Source organism: Hetaerina americana, unplaced genomic scaffold (assembly GCF_022747635.1).
Source record: "Hetaerina americana unplaced genomic scaffold, ioHetAmer1.1.p SCAF_10, whole genome shotgun sequence".
In the NCBI taxonomy this organism is placed as follows: Eukaryota; Metazoa; Arthropoda; class Insecta; order Odonata; family Calopterygidae; genus Hetaerina; species Hetaerina americana.
The window spans coordinates 68,221,698-68,245,769 of record NW_027286070.1 but is presented as its reverse complement, the minus strand read 5'-3'; the positions used below and the strand labels follow the sequence as shown (position 1 = coordinate 68,245,769).

General features: G+C 41.4%; 1 protein-coding gene across 1 annotated transcript in view; it reads right to left on the bottom strand.

Moving 5' to 3' along the window:
* LOC139699052 (zinc-regulated GTPase metalloprotein activator 1-like) overlaps window positions 1-24,072 on the bottom strand; it is a 253,362-nt gene that overhangs the window by 183,201 nt on the left and 46,089 nt on the right. The window lies entirely within an intron of this gene.

Genomic DNA, 24,072 nt, shown 5'->3' with positions numbered 1-24,072 from the left:
GTTAGGATGAGCTTCGCAAACCATGTAAAAAATCGAATCTTTCATGTGGAAAAAACATGCAATATTCACCCAACGATAGGCGGAAAATGTAGCGATAAAACAGTGAAGGAGGCGTGCAATTTTTTTAGTAATACCTCACATAAAGTATGCGGTGAGCACATGGAATCCATTTTAAAAAACACTGATTACAGGATTGAAATAAGCACAGGGAAGGACCGCCCGATTCAGGAAAATTTCGTGCGAAATAACACCAAGCGTCACACATTTATTACAAGATGAAAACCATTGGATATGCGCAGTCTTAAAATTAAATCAAGGGAGTAAGATTAAATCAACTTCAACGACACCAACCGAGTGGTTTTGCATTCGACGTAGACGATACAAGGCAACCCCTTTATTACAAAGGAAGGACAGAAAATCGCTAAAAATTACGAAAGATAAATAGCCAAACGGTTAGGTTCAAGCATTTGTTTTTCCCGCGCACTTTTCGCGACAACTCAAGGGTGAAGCACTCGGCGGAAACGGGCAGGCACCGATGGATTCAGCTGGGAATACACAAGTAGCATTCCTCCTCAACTAACGTCATGGCTGGCCTCCTAACGCCCCCCGTCACGAATATGTCTGGCGTCAAATGGAAATCAATGTCGTGCTCTTGTACGTCCAAGCTGCTTTCATGCTGCATTGGAAACTTAGACATAGCAGCCCTTTGTTTCCGAGGGAAATAAGCGCCGTTTTTTGCAATTTATTTATTGATTTATATACCCTGCAAGCCACCGTTAGGGTGTGTGGCAGGGGGTGAATACACACCACTATAATTTTGCGCAAACATGACCCTACCGCGGTCTTTATTATGATCCCCCATTGTTCGGGGAAAAAATTACCTCTTAAATTTATCTGTTCTACATTTAATCTCTCTAAATTCATTGATATTATCCCTCCTGCCGTCGTACCATGGGGATAATAATACATTTTCAACATCACTGCTAAAGAGACGCCCTTCCAATTTATGCAAGAGACATAATCTGTAATTTAACCTTGGCTCCATGAGTTCCCTAGCCTAGCTGCTCTAATATTTTGGATACGGTACTAAGTTTATCATAACAACGCTTTAATCCTCTAGCTCCTCTACGCTGCAAGCGATCCAAAGCGGCAATCAATCCAACTTCGTGGCGATCCCAATTAATTGCAGCATATTCTAAATGAGGCCTAACCAACGATAGATAAAACATTTCTCTTTGACCTTTTCATCACATTTACCAAGTACTCTTCTCATCAATCCTAAATTTTTTTAGCTTGTTCAGTTAATCCTCGTTTATGTTTCACCCCGGAGCGATCGTGAGTGAGGGCATCGCCTACGTATTTAATCGAGTCCACACATTCCATTTCGGTGTTCCCGATGCAGTAAGCGTTCGGAAAGGAATTGCTATTTTGCCAAAAAATACATCACTACGCACCTTTTTAAGTTAAACTCTAATTGCCAAGTATCGCACCAGCGTTATATAACATTAAGGTCATCTGACAAGGGTGCAGTGTCCTCAGGATCAAGGATACCACGGTAAACCACGGCTTCATCGGCAAATAAACGCATCTTACTAGTGACTACATCTACATAATACCCCGCAAGCCGTCGCAAGGGCGTGTGACAGGGGGTGTTAGGACACCACCCGTAATTTAGTAAAGAAAAAAACCGCATGCAAAAACCACAAAATCATGCGTCCACAAAAAAACATGGCATACATTCATGCAAAAACACTTACACCCCACACACATGCAAACACTCAAACTACCAACTAAAATACACATGCACCTGAAAGTATACCTAACATCTTTGCAATGTTCAATTTTGCTCCGACTTGTAAATTCAATGTTTTTAATATTCCTAAATTGGCTTCGGTTTCCTACAATCATGATTTCTGATTTTTCGGGGAAATAATGAGTATCTGTACTGGAATCTATCTCCCTTATTTTATCTTTGTGGTCCGATCTACCTAAGTAATGTGGGGCCATTATAACTTCTTCAGTGTCATAGTTAAACTCGTTTGTTCAGAACCTTTCTAAAAGTCTAAGCCTCGCTTGTTCTCTTCGTACTTCAAGTGGTTCCCAGCCTAAATCCCCTAAGAGACCTGTCACACTTGTGTTCTTATCATCACAATTTTTAACGAATCTAGCGGATTTTCTCTGGACTTGATGTAATTCTTTTACCAAATTTTCTCCAAAGGATCCCAAATACTTGCGGCATATTCCAAATGAGGTCTAACTAGAGCAAAATAGCACCTCTCTTTAACTTTTTCATTACATTACATGTGTGTGTTTCATTACGTTACAGTATGTGTTGACTTGGCATGTGGTTTTGTTCCTTTTACGGATTGACTACAGAGTCAATGTCTTTAACATACATTAGGAATAAAAGAGGTACGAAGACACTCCCCTGGGGAACACCTGAAGTAACTTCTACTGCATTTGAGCTAACTCCATCTATCACTACTCTTTCAACACGACCATTCAAAAAGTCTTTAATCCAACCCCGGATATTTTTATCTATGCCATATGCTTCTAGCCTTGCTAGTAGTTTATTACGAGGTACTTTTTAGAAGGCTTTGTTAAAATCTAGAAAAATTGCGTCCACTGGAAAATTACTCTCTCTCGAAGTAAGAAACTGATTAACAAAAGTGCAAGTTGAGTCTCGCTGGATCTACCTTTCCGGAAATCTTGCTGATTTTTCATTAATAACTCCTGATTATCGAGGTGTCTCACGATCGAAACAGCAACTATATTTTCTATAACCTTGCATGAAATGGATGTGAGGGAAATATAGTATGTCTGTAATTTCTCGGTTCCTCCTCGTCTCCGTTTTTAAATATTGGTGTCACATAATGATACTGTGCTTACGTGAAGGATATTATCACATTGACTGTTCAGCCAATATTGTCTATGTTATTTTACCATGCATATCGTAGATTAATCCGATGACCGTAAATACGCACCTCGATTTAAAAGATTATAAATTATTTTGAATTCCAGGTTTCATTTGATATTAAGAAAGATTAGATTATTCAGAAGAAAGAGGTAATTGAAAGACAAACAGCTGACAATTAAAGCTAATGCAATAGGCACTTGAAAGTTGGAGTATTTGTAATTCAAGTAATTTAAATGCACAAGGCTCTCGTAAATAAAATGGTAGAAAGAAACATCATACCACTACTATAATGTCAAATACTACAATTAAGTAATATTTAAAATTTTAGCAACGTATCGAGGTTAATAGAGAATTTAAGTTGCAAACACTCATTAATAGAAAACTTAATTGTAGATTTAATCTATTATATAAATTGGAAGGTCTCTCAAGTGAGAATATTCAAAATGTATTTCTAGAACCATCGTCCCACGGTAGGAAAACTCATGAAAATAAAAGACACGGTACCCACGAAAAATTTAAAATACCTTTCTCCATACGAATGAGAAGGGATCACAATAATTGCCAACGACGGCGCTCCTGGATTTCAAAACTCGTAAGTTAGCATTAAGCAGTGTAACCCTTTCTTCTTGCCATTTATCAATAACCATGATTCTACCTAAACCTTATTTTGATTCTAATCTCGCCCGCGTATTGAAACCTGGACTGTGCATCGAATTTGTACAACTGCCTATAAAAACCATTCCAACGGCTTGATTTGTATAACCTTTCCGTTAGTCACCAGCATTCAAGTGGCATTGGAGTTATGGTCCATTTCTGGTATGGAATCATCCCCTGCCACACAGTAGCAGTGGCATTCAGGGTACCACGAGTATGCAAAAGTGATAGGCGGGAGCAAAAAATTGCCGATGGAATGAAAATACAACTTTAATACGCACCGTGGTAGCACAAGTGTTCGTGGAGAAGATTGAAAAAATTAAATGGACAGAAATGAAAACGGAAGAGGAAGTGCTAGCCATGGGGGCGGAGGAAAGGTTATTTTCTAGAGAAATCCAAAGGAGGCAGGATAAAAGAATGAAGAGGATATTGACTGGCAATGAGACGTTAGAGACTTCGACAGAGGGAGCACGTAAGGCAAACGAGGAAGACGTCGGAAAAGAATAAGCATGTTGAATGGAATGAAGAGGGGAAGTATTCGGAATTGAAGAAGATCTCATTTCAGAGTGGGATGCCATGTGGCGTTCCGTTGAGAGAGGCAGATAAATGTATCATTGCTAAGTATATTTCCATTGAAAACTTATCTAAAATAGGTAGAATACCAATACTAATTATGGATACACCTGAACATTAACAACTTTTAACCTATTGGTGGGATTAGATTATACAGGTTAATGCCCCGAGTTTCTCTCAACCATTCACACTCACTAAACTTTTCACAGATACGTGAATTCATCACCCATGGTCTCTAAGGAGAGACACATCGCATTCAGTTTGTAGGCATGTAGAATGTACAGGAAGAGACCTAAAAATATTTGAATCATATCCAGTTTCAGTAGTATAATTAGTTCTTTTCTCACAATTTATCACTTAGGCCATCACTGGTACAGCACTGACCCGTTGTTTAAATTACTTTCTTTCGTCACGTATTTTCAATCTATATAAGTATTGGGTGAGCAAATAAAAATCTCTCAGTGCAATGTAGCTCACTAGGAAAACGTCAATTTCTGCAGCTTATCCCCTTCCAGCCGATTTCATAGATTCCTACAGAAATCTTACTAGCGGAATCCCCGTGTGCATTATTACGAGGGACGTTTAGCATACAGAAATGTACGAAGAATGTTTTTCAAGTTTTATGTTACCTTCCGCTGCATAGGAAACAAATCATGGGCATTTTAGAGTCAAAGGCCTGTCTGTTGTCGTTTAAAAGCTTACCTTTGACGGCAGGATCAATTTAAAATCTAGAACTGAATGGATGCATTCAAGCTAATTCATCACAAAATAGGCTTATGAGTAGAAATAAATCGAATTGCGAACTTTTAAACGGATTTTAGAAAATGAAGATTTATTTTCAAAGGAAGAAAGTATATCATAAATCCCAGACTATTGAATATCTGAAAAGTTAGAAAGCGACAACAAAAGCGATATTACCAAAGCAATATGCATACAGCTTTTCGAGGACAATACGACGGACTTAGTAGTTCGTCGCTCTAAGCATATCTCTAATCGCTTTGAACACAAAAGAAAACTCTGCTCGACAAAGAAGGTGATAAAAGAACATTTTGACGCAGTTAAATGACAAAAGTTACGCCGAGATATTATTGAACATCGGTAAGAAACCCGTGAAAAGGAACTAAATCCCTTAATCTCCAGAATCCGTTTGTACGGACAATATACATAAACACGTCAGATTGTCTTCATCATTCGCGTGCCTCGAAAAAACGGAACATTCACGGGAAAAACGCCCATCTTCGGAAACTTTCCAGACGCAAGATACGTCACAATGGAAAAGATTATTGCGAGAGGGGATCTTTTCCCTCGAGCCGCTCAAAAAGAAGAGAAGAAGAAAGGAAGGAGAATCGCCTTCGCTCCACCCGCATTCAAATCCCGTGAAATCCCTTCCCAATTCCGGCCGAAAGTCCCCACAAACCCTCCCTCCCCTCCCCTTCCCCCCTCTCTCTCTCATCGCCTCTTTCTTTCTTTCTTTCTTTCTCGCCTGCAATTCCTTAATAAAGATCCGAACACATTTGGATTCCTCGTTTGACGTGAGAATGGGTTGGGAGAAGAGAAGTGGGGGGGGTCGTTCATTCCGCCCGCTCCTACCCACCCACACCCCTACGCCGGTTTACAAATCTTTCAAGGAGGATTACGAGGCCTCCTTCCCCCGCACGCCTCCCCGCGACCACCCCTTCCTTCTCTCCCAGCTCGCCACCCAATCCCAGCACTTGCGCCCTCATGACTCTCGCCCTGATCTTCGGAGCTGCCCGGAGACTCCCCCCGACACGGCCTTCCTCCTTAAAAAAATCCTTAAACAGTAGTTGCGATTCTGGGGTAATCCCCGCGGTCTTGTCCCGCGGTGTGTTTTCCGTGCGATCACACAATCTCACACGGTGAGACCGTAACCACCCCCTCGCCCTCCCCTCCTTCCAACCCTCCCCCAACAGCTTTCCGGTTTCCTTCCCTCGAAGAAAAAATAATGACGAGAGGGAGAGAGAGGAAAAAAATGTTTAATCCCTCTTTACGTAACGCTTCCCGCGTTCCTCCCGAGAGGGAGAGAGAGCCCCATATTCCACCGTCGACGCCCCCTCAAAAAGGAGGAGGAGATCCGTCCCACCTCCACAGAATATTTCCTTTCCCTCCGCCAACTCGAAACGCTTAAGCCTCTCCAACCGACCCAGGCACGTATACAATCCGTCTCTTTCATCCTCTCCCTTAATACGCCTCTCCGCAATACCCCCTCAACCACCCCCTCCCTCCCTCAGAACAACCCCCCCCCACCCCACCCCTTTGGCTTCCTAGCTCTTATTTTTTTGGCAAGGGCGGCGTGGGTCGGCGGCAGCGAAAATCCGGATTCTACCGAGTCTCCTGACAAAAGCTGACCAAGATCTTTGTTCTTCTCCATCCCCTTCACGCCCTCCTCCCCCCCTTCCCTTCGCGCCGACTCCCAAGTCCCCCAACCCCCGTGGTTTTCACCAACCAAGGTTTCGTTATTTGTCCTTTGGCTCTGGGCCACGTTTCTCGCCTCCCCCGCCCACCCCTTCCAGTAAATTCGTTGATATTAACAGAGCACAGAGAGAGTCCAGAAGGGAGGAGGGCGAAACGTGAAGGCGACAGACAATGGATACACGATCTTTCAGGGACTCGAGGCGAAAGAGAGAGGAAGATACTGCCTAGGGGGCGGAGTATACAAAATGCGGCAGGCTTACCTAGGTTATTTTTTTAATCATCATCACGATGATTAAGTTATGATGACAACTTACGTGTCTCCGCTTCCGACGAGTTTTTTCGTCAAGTCCCACGGAATTTAGGCGAGACGAAGAGTGAAAAGCGTCCCATTACTCTTGGAAGTAAGAATTACTGTTCTAGGGTTGTCGTGAATAGAACGGAGAAGGGAATGGAAACCCAAAACTTGCATCACCTCATGAACAACTTCCTCTTTTTTTAGGACCTAAAAAGTCTACCACACGATGCGGCTAAGTGTTACAGGCCTCCTTTGAGAATTTTGGCTTTATTTTCGAAAATAAATGCTACCGATTTTCTCTTTCTAAGTCTTATAAAGATGATTATGAGAAAAAATACTTAAAAGAGTTGGCAGAAATTTATTTCAAACGACCCGTTTCATCACCTTCGGGGCCTGCGATTTCGATTAATCCATGAAACCTGCCGCCGAGTGGGTTAACATACTGAGAAATTTGCATCTGTCTCACCATGCGGTTTCATGAAGTAAAGTCTAAAACCATAGAATTCTAATGATTACGCCAAAACACTTCATTTCAATTTTTCTTCGAGTTTGCCGCTCATTAGAATGCTACGTTTCTTTTCTAACAATCATCAAAAACGTCATAATTGCATTTATTTTGGTAGATCCGGATAACTTATAATAAAGTGGGCAAACAGCTTAGTTCGTATAAAATAGACGTTTCGCCCAGAATTAGATGGGTCTTATCTGTTCCAGAAGGAATAGCGCGATCGATTGGCGAACTCTGCCAGGGATGGAAAGATATTCATTTAAAAACCTGATTTGATTCGTGAATTTACAATTATAAATTATCTAGAATAGAGGACCTTAAGTTCATGAAAATAGTGGACGTAAATAATGCAAGAAATTTGACGAGGGTTCTTAATTCAGAAATGCAGCTAACCATGCGTCGTCCTCACACTGCGAGTATCATGAGATGGTCCACGTGTAGAATGGAAAAAATGAGAATTTGTCGTAAGGTTTCTAAAAGTACTCTTTTAGATATATTCAAATATTAAAAGTACATAGAGTATGGTCAAAGTAAACAATTTGCATAGCAATGACACTTCTATCAAAAAATCACATTTGCGCATACCACGTGTTAAGGCGAAAATGTGCAAGTTAAAACGTAAATTCAATTGGACAAGACAAATGACAAGGAATGAAAGGAAATTAAGTTTCAGAATGGACCATTATTTATTATTTGGGAATATTCCAAGAATATCCATCAAGTTCATGATTATGCAGATAATTCCTGTACAAGCACCGGAAATCTGCAACATATCTCACTATTCCGTGAAGAAGTTGGATACTTGGAAGGGATTTACATACGCTTATCAGTGACCATGGAAGTCACTGTGCCGCCCATTAGAACAAACCTTATTTACTTCATGACCTCTTAGAAGTTTTACAAAATGTTCACCGCACCATAAGGTAAACAATGAGTTATTCCGTTCCTCAATCACAAACTTCACAATCTGAAAACCCTCGGGCACTGGCTCAACGTTAAAATGAATTTGAAAACATCAGGGCGAGTCACAAAATACGATCACAAAGACGCGTATTTAATTTCATAAAACATATTTTGCGTCATAATATCGTTAAACTTAAGGTGCAACTGCATCTTTCAAACGCAAAAATCAATGTTTCCAGCGAAAATGGCAAAAGCCTTAGCTTCAGATAATCGACATCAGCAAAGCTTCTTGTGGAAAGCGAAGTTAGTTGTACTCCGGCACACTATTTGCAGAAAACGGAGTTCCCAAGACAGGGAGGAACGTTCGAAAAACCCTATCGAGGGCACGTTCTTTTTCCATTGGGGTTGGATCGTATCAGCATTATGAGTGTGAGGCATCCTGGGAAGAAGAACGTGAAAGGTGGTGAGGGAGAGTGGTCCGACGGCACGACACTTCCGATCGAAACACTTAAATGTCTCGCGGGAGAGGAGGTTGGAGGGGCGGAGTCAATGAGGGTCGCTCAGCCCGCGATCGCGAGGAAAGAGCTGAATGCAAATAGCAGCGAAAGGATAGTTACACGCTGCTAAAAGGAAGAGAGGAAAGAAGGAAGAAAGTCCGAAAGAAACACTGACGTAAGAAAAGAACGATTTCAAGGCCAAAATATCTCTAACATAACATATCTCTGCAGATTCTCGGAGATCCCCGTGGCACTTTCCTAACATTACTCAACGATCTTCGACAATTTTAACGATCAAATCTCCTCAGGCATCGTCGATAATTACATTTAGGTTTTCCATGCACAAAAATCTATACATTATATTATTTTAAAACGATTTATAAACTGGTTCATGGCACCGTTGGACTAGTTTATTGTACGTTAATGAAATAAATTACATGCATAGACGTCAAAAACAAATTATCAGAGAAATAAGGGATAATTAAAGAAAGGGACTTCCTTCCTGAGCTTTTAATTGCATATTTTTATGGTGTACAAGAACGAATTTTGAAAACTACAGAGAGTAACGTATTTTGGCTAAGTTTTTCCCAATTATCCTAGATTTAGTAGGTCAAAAACAAATTACCAGAGAAATTAGGAAGGATGATTAAAGAAAAAAACTTCCTCCCGGAGCTTTAAATTCTGTATTTTTTATGGTGTACAAGAAACTATTTTCAAAACTACCAAGAGGGACGTATATCGGCTAATTTTTTCCCAATTATCCTAGATTTGGCTGGGAACAAGGATGCAAAAAAAATTCTCAAGAAATGATAACCACAGATTTAGGAAAACCCGCTCATTCGAGACTCAAGTAGGACTATTTACACATGACTTACTTTTATCGGCTGAGAGTGGTAGGCAAGTGGATTCCATTTTTTTGGATATTCAAAAGACATTTGACAAGGTTCTCCATGGTAAACTAATTCATAAACTGAAGTTTGCAGTGATAAACAAGAGCGCAGTTAATTGGGTTGAAGACTTTTTGCCAAGGCGGGAACCAAGGGTAGCCCTTGATAGCGCTAGTTGCGACAGCGTACGAGTGACCTTGGGTGTACCTCAGGGAAATATAATCGGGCCATTTCTTTCCTTGATTTTAGATAAAGATTTGAACCGCGAAGTAAGATTAGGATGCTCGCGGATGACACGGTGATTTATCGGGAAATAACTGGAGATTAGGATCGTTTAATACTAGAAAAGGATTTATATTTCATTTCGAAATAGTGTATAAAATGGAGATTGTCATTAAACCATAGCAAATATTCGGTGGTAAATTTCTTTAAAAGATCAACGGGATTTGTTTACAAACTTCATGGTTGATACGGTAAAATACCTAGGTGTCACTATAACTGACGACTAACCATAGGGCTCCCCACACACTCTCCGGGCAAGCAAATAAAAAATTGGGAATCATTAGACGCATTGTTGGAAGGAATGAATTTAAGGACAAGTAACGTAGCAAGCGAGCATGCTCTCTTAATACCCCAGTAAGATTTTTGAACGCATTGCATGGCATCCAACGAAAAATTACCTCATTCAGGAAACTGAGGAGGTCCAACGCAAGGTGGCTTGATAAGATAAAAACTGTTTCGACAAAACAAAACCATCACAAAAATGCCTCTAAGTCTGGGTTGGGAATTATTAGAACAAAGAAGATGAAAGGCCAGTTGAACTTGTTTAATAAATTCAGAGCCAGTTCTAGGACGGAAACTAATTATTTGTAATAATCTAACTTGCATTAGTCTTTTGTATCATGAATAATAAATTCGAGAAATATACGCCAGAACTAGTGTACTCAATGGTTTTTCTTTCCCACAGATAATACAGGATAGTAACTCTAGGATTACATCCAAAAAGAAAGTCGCCTCCCACCCGGAACGTCTAGGGAATAAATAGCTTCACCCGTGGGCATGTATTCTGAATTGATTTCATGTTTTGTTGGCAAATCCATTCCCGCATGACCGAATAGTGCTGAAATAAGATCTAATGTCGTGCATATTACAACATTCTCTAGCCGTCTTTCATTGCAATTTCTAGCTCCCCCATTTCACCCATGAGGTGATGCCTCAGGCAGGGTATCACTTTTTCCAACCGCGACGGCAGGGGTGGGGACCTCTTCTTACTTTCCAGTTTCGCATGATGTCTTACTATTGTGGCGGTCTCTCTAATTCATATCCCTTCACATTTAATATACTGGAGGACTTCATAAGGTGGTTAAATTGGCACCAGTTTAAAACTGGGTTTGCTACTACCACGTATGTATGTTCATGCATTGCTGGGGGTCCTCCCTCTGATAACCGCCTTTCATGTGTTTTTTCGGGGTTTTGAGAGTATTTTTTTCTCTTCCTTCACCCTTTAAACATCCTTCCTCTCCCTTATCCCATACCATTTCCATCTGGTGCGCACACCCCCTAACACAAAACTTTTATGTGTATCGCGAGGTATTTGCGTAAATAGGCAGAAGGTCATAATTTTCCTTTGAACAGGTCATCAGGTCATCAGGGGATATAATTTCTAAAGCACATCGAATGACTTTTCCCAATGCTCTATCCGACTCATTATCCGAATTAAATATGAGGGCAGAGTAAAATTCCCTATTACATATTAGCACTTAAACAGTTGACAGGCTGTGGCCACTCGCATTCGAATCAAGTCACGAAAAGGTCACGTTTCCGAATAAATTAGGCGAAATTATTTTTTTATGTCCTTGGGAACAACTGCAGTATGGCGACAAAAAGAAAACTACGATAAAGCCATAAAACTGATTATCTTGAAGGAATAAGATAGCAGAGTCAAAATAACACCAGGCGAAGGAAGGAGAAACTCAGAAGGGAGAATAAAATATGACAGTGAACCAAAGCAGTTGACAGTAAGCACTAAGTTCCCATGGCTACTAATTTGTGCAGAGACATAAGATATAATAAAAAAGAATTCTGTTTTGCTAATCGTTTAACAAAAGATTAGTCCAAAATATGTGTATACATAAAATGTATATATATATAATATATTATATATATGCATATAATATGTATATAATATCTATTTATATATATATATATATATATATATATTATATATATATAAATAGATATCATTTACATGTTACGATTGTTAGTCTTATCTTAGTCTGCCTTGTTAGTATTATATATATATATATATATATATATATATATATATATATATATATATATATATATATATATATATATATATATAGACTGTTATATATATAGACTACTATATATATACTATATATATATAGTAGTCTATATATATATATATATAGACTACTATATATATATAGTATATATATATATATATATATATATATATATATATATATATACTATATATATATATATATGTATATATATATATATATATATAGTCTTATATATATATATATATATAAGACTATATATATATATATATATACATATATATATATAATACTAACAAGGCAGGCAAAGTTCAAAACCGTACATATTAAATTAAATTTTATAGTAAAAAATAATATCATTTTTGGTAGAAATTCACGGTATGTTTATTAATAACTGCATAAATAATAATTTTATCCCTCTGAAAAGTCGGAGAGACTTTATATAATGAAGATAGCTCCGACTAAACCGGATGAAACAACAGAAAATCGGAAGAAGAGAAACAATGAATCGAGGGGAGGCTCCCACCGCCAACTTCTTGGCGGATGGCGCAGCGCAATAAGAGGCCGCCAATGAGGCCAACTTTTTTCACTCCGAAAAACCTCTCAGATCGTTTTTCACGGCAACACACCACAGCGTTGCCACAACTCCGGACCGACCTCTGCGTCTCAAGCGATCCAACTTTTTCAGAAGGTGAACCGCTAAATGAATCGTAAAATCATGCCAAAATGTACCCACTGCGACCCTTAAAGAGTGATCTCATTCCAAACGAACCCCAAGGCGGCTCCACAAGGGTCGCATGGAATTTTCTGAAGAAAATCAATCATAAAAGGCTGAATGGTTAACTAATGCGCACTAGTGCTCAGGCACGACGGTAAAATCAAAGCAAAAACTACCATTCATAACAATTAGGGATTTTAATTTTTTTAACACTTAATTTGCAACTATAATGATAAAACTTAAGACGTAGTAATCAAATCATTCCAAGAGATGCGTAACCTTTGTTGAGCAGTTATAATAAGAGCCGTTCTTGCCTTACATTGTAGGTTTTCTATTAGAACAAAACAACCCTTTTTTCTGTAATTCTCGAATTATCTGCACATCTCGCCATGCGTACAATTTGTAAATACCTTTCGAAAGCACCAACATTTAAGTGAGCAGTATTACATTTTTGACATTCAAAGATACGAAACAGTAATATGTAAGACTGACTAAATGCCGACTGAATCCTTTTTCATGAGTTAAACAAGCACAATATGGCAATGCAACAGAAAGAAATAATCTCCGACATGGCAACATCGCCTCCGAGTCTCCACACCGAACCCCATCACCACCTTATCTCACGGTCACCAAGGGAGGGGATAAGAGGGCCAAGGGACTGTGAAACTGCGGGGCGACTTAAAGCGCAAAGGAACGTAAAAAAAGAGAGAACCTTCTTTTTTCGTAAAAGCGCGGACTGAGGTATTGGTAGGAAGCGATGGGTTTGGGGGAGGCAAAGAGGATATGGCGCGAAGAAGATAGGGTTGAAGGTGGAATATTTGCACGGGTGCTTCTTCCTCTGCTTGCTCGGTGTGGGAGAGGGCCGAAGCGGCGGGGTGGGTGGGCGGAGAGTATGGGGGGGGAGAAAAAAAGGGCGGCGTATTTGGGTCGAGACTCCGACTCAGCTAAGCGCTTTCCGCCGGGCAATATTTGTGCTCCTCTTGGTGGCTCGGTGCGGTGCTGGATCTGCCCGGACTGATTGCACCCTCCCCACACCACACCCCCACCCACGACGCACCCCTTCCCCGTCCTTCCGGAACCCCAACATCCGGAGCTGCCGCACCGACATGACGGTGGAGGCGGCCGCCCGCACGCCGCCGCACTGCCCCGACCCGACCCGCACCCTCCCGACGGCGTAAAGAGAAAGATCCACCCTCCTCGAGTGCGATTATGACTCCGACAGAGACAATGCCTCGCCGCAGTGTCTATTATCTATGCGAAAGCGAAGCGCCTGTGGGGGGGAGGGGATGAGGAAGTACGCGGGGGTAGGGGGGAGAGGGCTCGTCGAGGAGGCGCTCTTCAGAGGCTAAAGGGGGGAATGGGAAGCTGTGCTCTAGGGCGAGGAATTATTTCTTTTTTTGCTTCCTTCTCCAATTCCAAAGAAGAATGATAAACACCGTGTCGTTCTCCCCCTTCCCTCTTTTCTTATAACCTCACCACGCCCTCGCCTTCACCACCTCACACACAACCATACCTTTATAAATCATCCGAAATACGAGTCTAGGTTTCCTACGGGATGCGCACACTTTTGGTAACACTCTCAAGCATTGAACTATTCTATGTATATACACTCTTTCAAAATAGATTTTAAAGCAGTGACCCACTTTTTTGTTTTGAAAAAATGAAGACTTTCAGGACTGCAAGAAAGAAGAAATGAGGGTTTGAAATATCAGCCGTGACGATTACATTTTTTTCTAATCATTACACCATTCGCCAAAGTATCAAAACCTTACAACATTAACTTTTCACAAGAAACTGCGTGAGAATTTTTCGAAGGTAAAGGAAGGTTGAGCATTTAGCTATTTTTCTACACAGTCGCCTCGACGATCAATCACTTTTTTGCATCCTTGTAACCAGCTTTTGAATACCGGCGTCGTACCTTTCTCCCGCCGCGTCGCGAAGCCAACTGAAGACTGCTTCTCCGATATCAATTCACCGCCATTTCGTGGAAGTGTACGATGAGGAGAGTATGGACATCAAAAACGCACGGAAGTGGTGCGGGGAGTTTTTTGATGGCCGGGAAAACGTCCACGATGAGCAGCGGTCGGGGCGGCCGAGTTTGCCGGAATCAATGGTGGCTCCAATTGACGAGATGGTGCGCAATAACCGGAGAATAACCATTCATGAGACAAAGGAAGGCCTTAATGAAGAGAATGGCTACTTCTCCGGTGTCGGAGGTCCTCGGTTACAACAAGGTGTCTCACCAAAGGGGTGTGTTTGCATCATGACAATGCTCGTCCACATGTGTCACATCAAACGACCACCCTACTCAATTGATTCGGCTGGGATATCATCAACCACCCTCCTTACAGCCTGGACGTTGCCCCCAGCGACTACCACTTGTTTCCCTCTCTCAAAAAACACCTTGGAGGACAGAAATTCAAGTCAGACGAGGAAGTGCAAGAAGCAGTCGTCAGTTGGCTTCGTGACGCAGCGGGAAAAAGATACGACGCCGGTATCAAAAAGTTGGTTACAAGGATGCATAAAGTGATTAATCGTCAAGGCCGGTCATAGTGCCGGCGACTATGCAGAAAAATAGCTAAATGCTCAGCCTTTCCTACGATGTACACAAATTTGAGAATAAATTTCATTTTTAATGAAAAAAAATGGAGACCTTACTTTTCGAATCGCCCTCGTATTAACTCTGCCTACGACCGTGTGAGCCACCAGATCCAAAGTTCTTTATGGACCTTTTGGAGACTCACATCCCCGATTTTCAATAATTAAGAATCCCGGGCCACTCGGTAAAATATTACTATGGGAATGTTCTCACGTGAAAACAAATAAATAGGTTTCCTTCCTGCTGTGCTCTTTTTTTCAGTAAACAAACAATCTCTCGTTATTCTGGGGTGCTTTCCCGATTAGACCATGGTTTTCTCTAGATAAATCCAAGATATTGCCCCATTCTTCGTTTTCTTTGGTTTCCCATGACTGACGCAGTGGGAAAACCTTTGGCAGGTACCAGCCCAACTATGGCTAAATACTGAATATGAATCGAAAGTTTAATTGTTCCAATGCTTAGTCGCAGGCCATCGCATACGTATGGCAGTGTCGGGACACGTGGATGCACAACAGGATCTATAATCTCGTGATAATTCCTATATCATAAACTTCTGTCTTTAATAGAGTGATGGGCTTAGTGCTATACAAATATATGAGCTTATATCTTGTTTAGTGGCATCTAGAGTTTTTAAGATTAGAGCATGACATGTTTTGTGTTAAATATTCATCGGTATTCTAATTAGTATCATGTGAACTAATTAAGTGATTAAATTGATTTTAAACGAATAATCCATGTGTTATCAATACCTAAAGTCTTCAGGTAGTCAACGATGCGCCGAGAATCACGGAAGACAGAAAACGTTCGTTAGGTCGGCATTCAATGGCTGGTGGACAATTGATCTGCGTTAGTTTAACGTCGCTCTGAGAGGCCGAAGAGTGTCTGCCAGCCACTGAATGCCAACATAACGAACGCCATCCCCCCTCCCCACTCCAAGAAGTGCCGGCGACTACTTGCAGACTTTAGGAAATAATTGCAAATATTCCCGTGAATGCTTCTACGATTACTTTGATAATATGTTATTTCCCATTTATCCGAAAACAGCATTTTGACCTTTAAATCGAACTTTTAAACAATGATATAAATATACATAACAATAGAAATAATTACTAACACCCAAGTACTTGATGGAGAAACACCAAACTAGGCAGGAACCGAACCAGCGACCTCTAGGCTGCCAGGCGAGGACATTACGCCGCCGCCACCGGGGCCGGCGCCCAGGTTTTAATTAGTAAAAGCACAATATCGTACGTTGAATGAACCTAAGTTACAAATATCGTTATTAATTGAATTACGATAACGCACAGGGGTTGTAGTTTAACTGACCAATATGCATCAAATCGCAAGCCAAATCCATTCAACTGGGTAGAAGAATCATGTCCACATGATCAACACAATCAAGAACATAGTCGTAAAGTGATAGCAACACTGAAGCACGCTAGAAACATTATTAGAGGTATTTAATGATTAAACATAATTTCAAATTAAAGATTCATTTAACGATAAAACAAAAATATGTAAACATTACGATTGTTGTTATATTCCTGGCCCGATTAGGAAGATTTTATCGACACAATCGACTAACTTGTATACAGGGTTCGTCCGGAAAATAAGTGTACTGACTACTGATTTTTTCCCGCCGCTCCAGGCGCGCCCAGCACCGCTCTGACGGGCTGCGATTGGAGGGGGGTATGTTGGCAAGCGACGCTGAAAAAGACAGTCGGCTCTGAGCTGTGGTGTAGTGAGGAGCTCTGTTAACGCGAACCTCCACGCTCGACCCACGTCACGGAACGCGATGCCGAAGCAGCGTTATTCCATCAAATTTGCGGTAAAGCTTGGGAAATCGTCTACCGAAACTGTCAGTATGATTAACCAGGCTTACGGGGAGTCAGCCATGTCCAGAAACATGATCTTTCGGTGGCACAAGATGTTCGTGGAGGGCAGAGAAGGGGTCGACGACGAGTCTTCGAGAGGTTCCCGATGATGCCTTCGTGGGAGCGTTCCAGGAATGGGAACGCCGCTGGAACAAGTGTATCGACTCACAAGGGTCCTATTTTGAGGAATATTAGCTTAAGATATGTAAAAGTTTAATAATTTTTTTTTCCTGAGCTCAGTACACTTATTTTTCGGACGAACCTGTATTAACAACGACGGCGACTATTCAATCTAATACGTATCGAACGGGGCCAAGTTCGATTGTGTGATGAAAGGCCTTCGATACACGAAAAGCACAACCACCATAGGGGACCCCTATAAAACAAAGATTCATGCGTGTGATTAACACCGCTGAAAGGAGAGCAACATGAATTTCGACCAACAGATTTCTCTAGATTATATTCATTCATAGAAATTGTCCCCATCTCTCTTTTTACAAGCCTTTTATATATCCACGAGGGTAGGCTGAAAACCAACGTACACATGCTTGTAGACCACAAACTTAATGACCTTCAGAAGCACTCCTGGTGGCATGTGGAAGTAACATACCTCCTCAACATGCATACGCAGATTTGAGGTCGTTTCATTCATCCAATGTATTTCGAGAAGCGGAAGTATGAAGACGCATTCTAGTGTTATGTCACGCAAGTCAAACTGCATGCTGTCATCGAATTTTTAACTGCTGATTAAGTGATTCCTACAGAGATTCATCGTCGTTTTAAGGCTGTTCATGGAGACTATGCTGCTGATAGGTCTCCTGTAAATCGATAGGGACTAAAATTTCGTTGTTGAGAGCCTGTAAAAGCCATGATTGTTGATGAAACTTCTTTTGACTGAATTTTGGGATCCTCAACAAGTTTACGTGACCCAATTTCTGAAAAGAAGGACATCGGCAAATTCATCTCATTATACATAGACTCTAAAACACCTCCGACGTCGAGTTTGTCGTGTTAAAGGCAGCCTGGCGCCAATAATATTGCAACGTCATAACGCTCGTCACACACCTCATGTGCCACTGGAGAGGCTCTGCGAAACCTGAAATTCGAACCGATTCCACACCCTCCTTATTCTCCCAATCTTGCGCCTTAAGATTTTTATTTTTTCCTCAACTCAAGGGACACCTCAAGGGTAATCATAACGCCCCGGACGATGAGGTGAAGGCAGCTGTCAAGTCCTGGATTCGAAAAAAGTCGGAAGAATTTTTCAGTGACGGAATGAAAGAACTTGTTACACGTAAGGAGAAATGTGTTAGCCTTGACAGTGACTATGTTGAAAAATAAATATATTATTTTGAAACTTCAGAATTGTACTTTACTGTAATTCTAGCCCAATCTAGCTGTTTGTTTTTGTTCGCACTCTAAAAGCATGGGTGCATTACTTTTCAGCTTACCCTCGTATATACACACACTGTATGTGTGTAAATATATATATATATACACACACACACTATACACTACACACAATATACCTATATATATACACACATAAACATACACAGAGAAAACAAAAATAAACACTCAAACGTATTCCAAATTTGCGGTGGCCAAAGAACAATCATCTGGGAAAAGAAGAAACTTCCTTCAGAGGGGAGTTCTTCATTCCCCAAAGGAAATTTTGCATATGTTTGAGTTTTCTTTTTATAAGTGAGAGTGTGTGAATATATATATACACACACGAGGGTCATCCGGAAAGTAGTACCCGTTCGTGAAATAAAGACACTAAAGTAAATATTAACAAACATAAAAAATTTTATTTGAAAGAGGATACTTTAAACTACTTCTCAACATAATCTCCAAGCAAATTAAGGCGTTTGTCATAACGTGTGACAAGTTTCTGTATTCCTGCTGCATAGTCCTTCGCCGCCAGCTCATTGAGATACGCGAGGGACCCATCTTGCACAAATTTTTGCATAATGCAGATGGTGTTTAACAATTTCATGAACAATTGTTCGAGAAACATTGGGAAAATGCTCACAGATGTCATCAATTGTGACGCGCCGATCGTTCCTCACGAATTCGTCAACTGAGCTCACCAGTTGGTCTGTAATGACAGACGGTCTCCCCGAACGCTCATCGTCGTGTGTGTTCCCCCTCCCCATGTTGAAGTTGCGACACCACCGCCGAACAGACGACTCGTCCATTACATTGTCTCCATACACCTCCTTTAATTGGCGATGAATATCACATGGGCGAACGTTTCTTGCATTGAGGAATTTAATCACTGCCCTCACTTCACAACTGGCGGCGTTCTCAATTTTTTTGAACATTGTAAACAATCACAGAAACAACACAGGCAACGCTAGCGTCACGCAACTTGGCTCAGAGAAGGTAGACAAGCCACTGAAGCTATCTGACCTCGTCCAGCGGCTACTCGCGTCGTCAGCACTTCATGCGGCACGAACGGGTACTACTTTCCGGATGACCCTCGTATTTCCTAATCCCGTCGTACAAGTATTTTTAAATTATTGTATAAGTCAATGTTTAATGTTTGAAGATCTGTGTTGATCGCTAATTTACGGTAAATATCATTGCTGTCGGCAAACAGTATTATTTTTTTTTGTATTCTGAGGTAATATCATCGATATACGAAGAGGGTGAAGGGCCTACACACTGCCCTGAAGGGGTTAGAATGATACGTGACCTTAATTAGAGATTGAGCCACCTTTTGTTTGCGGTTGGTAAGAAAGTTTGGAATACAGTTTATTACATCATCGGTGATGGAGTACCGCCGCAGCTAGTGTGCCAATTGGTGTGTGGGAATAAATCGAAGGCCTTTTTTAGAATCGAACAGCATTCTGTCTCATTATTTGCACCTTCGATTGCAGGGTATCGTTCATAAAAATCCCCAACCTCCTTTCGCGTTATATCTCAATCCGTGTTGTTTAATGAATATAATATTTTAAGTGTCGAGGAATACCATGACGTTTCTAACAATGATGTTTTATAGGATTTTACCGGAGAGGGTCGTTAATGAAATGTGTAGTAATTACTGGGATCTCGGTTATTTTTATATTCGTGCCTTTTTTTCTTGTCCAAGGGGACTACGCCTTCAGTAATCGATTAGTGAAATATTCATTCTGAGAAGGTAATGATTCCAAGCGCGAGCTCTTTCTGTGCTCTTGCGGGATTATCCTTTGCTGCGGGGAATTTCTTTGTTTTATTGTGGCAGAGACTTTGCATTTTTCCATCGCGCGTAGTTATTATGTCATCCATCTTTCTAATGTGTCTGACTGGGCCTTCTATGACCATGTTTGTGTTGTGAGTATGGACGCTTGGAAAGAAATTATTAAGTAAGGTTCAGTTTTTGGGTGCTGTCTGTAAATATATTACCATTATGGTCATTAAGGAACTCTATGCTTAGGCGTTTTCCCCTAAATTTCCTATCGTATGAACAGAAAGCCATGGGGTAATTTTCCAAGTAATCGTATGCACCTTTCGCATGATTCTTGTTTCCTTACGGTGTGTTGGATATCTGTTTAGTCTTCTGTTTAGTTCGTTAATTCCAGATTTATTCTGTATACTTAGCACAATTATCCATTTTCAAAAACTGTCTCCTAATCCTCGAAGGCAGTTTAATGTCAGTTTTTAGATTTGTATTCTTTCCTTTATAAAAATTCCTGCATATGGATCCCATATGCTCAGATGGTAGGCCAGGGTTGGGATAAAAACAGTAATCAACCCGAAGGTCGGCTTAGTAGATGTGATGGAGTTCACCCCGAGTAGTATGCCCAATACGGCATCTGAAATTCACAAATTAGCAGTGTAGGGGGGCCACTTCTTTTTCCTGTACCGATTATGGCTTCCCAGGAAGATCTGGTTTCCAAAAAATCACAGCCTTGGGTGGAACTGCAGGTGTCCAGAGTGGCTTGTTGGGAATCGAACCAGGGCGCTCCAGTCAGTAGTCCAACTCTGTACCCCCCTCTCAACTTCGCTCAAATAAAGACCTCTATTTATCTATCTATCTACCCCCTGGACTATCGCGGCGAGGTTGGGATGCTTGAGGAGTTTTGGGCGCAAGTGCAGGTATGGAAAGGGGAGGAGAAAGCTTTCGCCTTCAATCGGAATCGGAGAGGATAGGTATAATTGACTCGGGCAGTGATTCCCTCCTATTATTTATGCGATATTTCTGTAAATATCATTAGCGAGGACTCTATGGGCAGGGGGTATAAGTGAGGGGAAATGTACGGGTAAGGTGCTGGGACAGGAGACTGAGGGAAGCCGACTGGGCGCATAAGACTCAGTATCTCCAACGCCGGAACGCACCAATCTCCTTTTCTCTTCTGCGATCCCCTTTTTATAGCACCGCGGCAACCTCTTGCGGACCTTCAATCAAAAGGGCGCTACGAGGAAATGCGATGACGCGGACTCCTAAAGCATCCGATGGGTGTTAAATAACTCCCCTCATCTTTCTTAATCCTCCTCTTTCATTGGAATAAGTGACCGGTGTCAAATATTCCATGCCTTAGCCCGTGGAATCACGCTATGTCACTACTTTCAAATCACGGTGTCCTCACTCAACGAAAGCCCGCAGGCGACTGAGGTTGGTGTTGGTCTGTAGCTAAGAGCCCCCTCCACCGTACCCTGCCAGGCAGACCCCCCTCCACCGCCCAGAGAAAATCAGTCCTACCACTTTTGGGTGCACCCTGTATATTATTATTAGGTAATCTACCGGTTAAGGTAGGTTTTTGAATGGACATAATTACTAATTAAATAATTTGTGACCCATAGCAAAACACAACATCCTACTCTATATAAGGTCCCTCTTCGTCTCTGAGTACTTTCTTCCTCCCTTCATCCCGTCCAACATCCCTGTCCTGTTCCTTCCCTTTCCTCTTTTGCCCAACATTCTACCCTCTATCACAGTCTTCAACATCCCACTGCCGGTCAACACCCCCTTCATCCACTTTTCCTGCCTCCATAGGATTTCTCCCAACAAACCCCTCTCTTCGCCCACCATACCAAGTACTTCCTCGTTTGTTTTCTTCTCTGTCCATTTCACCTTCCCCATTCTTCTCCAAACCCACATTTCAAAAGCCTCCAGTCCACGTCTATCATCCTGCTTCAATGACAACGTTTCCGCACCGTACATAGCTGCGCTCCATATCAAAGTTTTAACGAGTCTTTTCTTAATATCTTTACTCAACGTCCCTGTTATCAACTCCCTCCTCCTTGTGAAAGCCTCTTTGCCTTGCGCAATTCTTCTCCTTACGTCCCTACTCCTTTGACCGTGTTGGTCAAAAACACTACCGAGATACGTAAACTGTTCTACCTGCTCTAGTTTTTTCCCTCCTATTTTAATGTTAAGCTTGGCCTTTTTCTTTCTAGAAAATCGCATTACCTTTGTTTTATTAATATTGATTCTCATCCCATACCTGTCGCACTGAATTACCAATTCACTAAGCAATGCCTGCAGCCCCTTGGCTGCCTGACAAACTAAAGCTTGGTCATCAGTAAACCTAACTGATTTTAAGAATTCCCCGCCCACTTTCATTCCTACCTCCAGTTCTTCCCATGCCTCTTTAATCATTTCCTCTGCATACAGGTCGAACAGCAACGGTGATAATGGGCAACCCTGCCTTACACCTCTTCCTAACACAGCCCATCCGGACTACCCGTTCCCCACCCGCACCTAAGCAGTCTGAGACATGTACAGGTTGTGGATTAGCCTCCTTTCCCTCCAATCTATTTCTATTTTCTGCAATATACTCATTATTTTTTCCCAATTCACTCTATCAAAAGCTTTTTCGAAATCTACGAAATAGGCATATACCTCCTGGTTTTGTTCTATATTCCTCTCGATTAATAATCTCATTACTGCAATGGCATCTCGCGTACCTCTTCCCTTCCTAAACCCAAACTGATCATCCCCTAAGTAATCATTTGCCCTACTCTCTATCCTTTTGTTTATGATTCGGAGAACAACTATTGCTGCGTGTGATATCAAACTTATCGTCCTGTAGTCCTCACATGATGTAGCCTTTACTTTTTTCGGGATAGGAACTAGAATTGATCTCACAAAGTCTTCCAGCCAGATTCCTTCCTCATAAATACTACGAATCATCCCATAGAGCCTTATTCTTCCACATCTTCCCAAACATTCAATAGTTCCGCGGGAATGTTATCCACCCCCACGGCCTTATTTAGTTTCATCTCCCCTAATGCCCTTTCCATCTCATTGTCTAGTATGCCTGGACCTAAGCTGTCTTCCTCTACGTCATTTTCTTTTTCAATGTCTAACTTTGTTGGTCTAAGTTCTTTACTATACAGTTCTTCCATATACTCCTTCCATCTCTCTTGGATCTTTCCTCCGTCAACTATTACCTTAACCGCCTTGTCTCTAACTGTTACCATAGATCTCCCATTTTTACTTCCCGATAAGATTTAACTTTTCTGTACAGTGCACCGATTTCACCCTTCCTCTGCAGACTTTCCATATCCTCGCACTGCGTCTTCCACCAAGCTTGTTTTGCTTTAATTGTTGCCCGCCTAAATTTATTCTTTAATTCTTTGTATTTCATTTTGCCTAATTCTGTATTGACATTCTTCCATTTTCTCCGCTCATCCATCTTTGTAATCATCTCAGCCGTGGTCCATGGTTTCCTTGTCCTTTTAGCGTTAACGGTTCCAACAGTGGCTTTAGACAACCCTTTCTTGATACTTTCCCGTTTTTCTTCGATAGTACTTAGCTCTTTACCATCCTCCATGATTTCCTCTACCGCCTGTGTGTATTCCTTCCTTTTCAAACCATTTAATGCTTCTACATTCCATTTTCTAACTCGCAGCCCCTGCCTTATTTTTTTGAAACGGACGCTACATTTCATAACAACTAAATTGTGGTCAGAGTC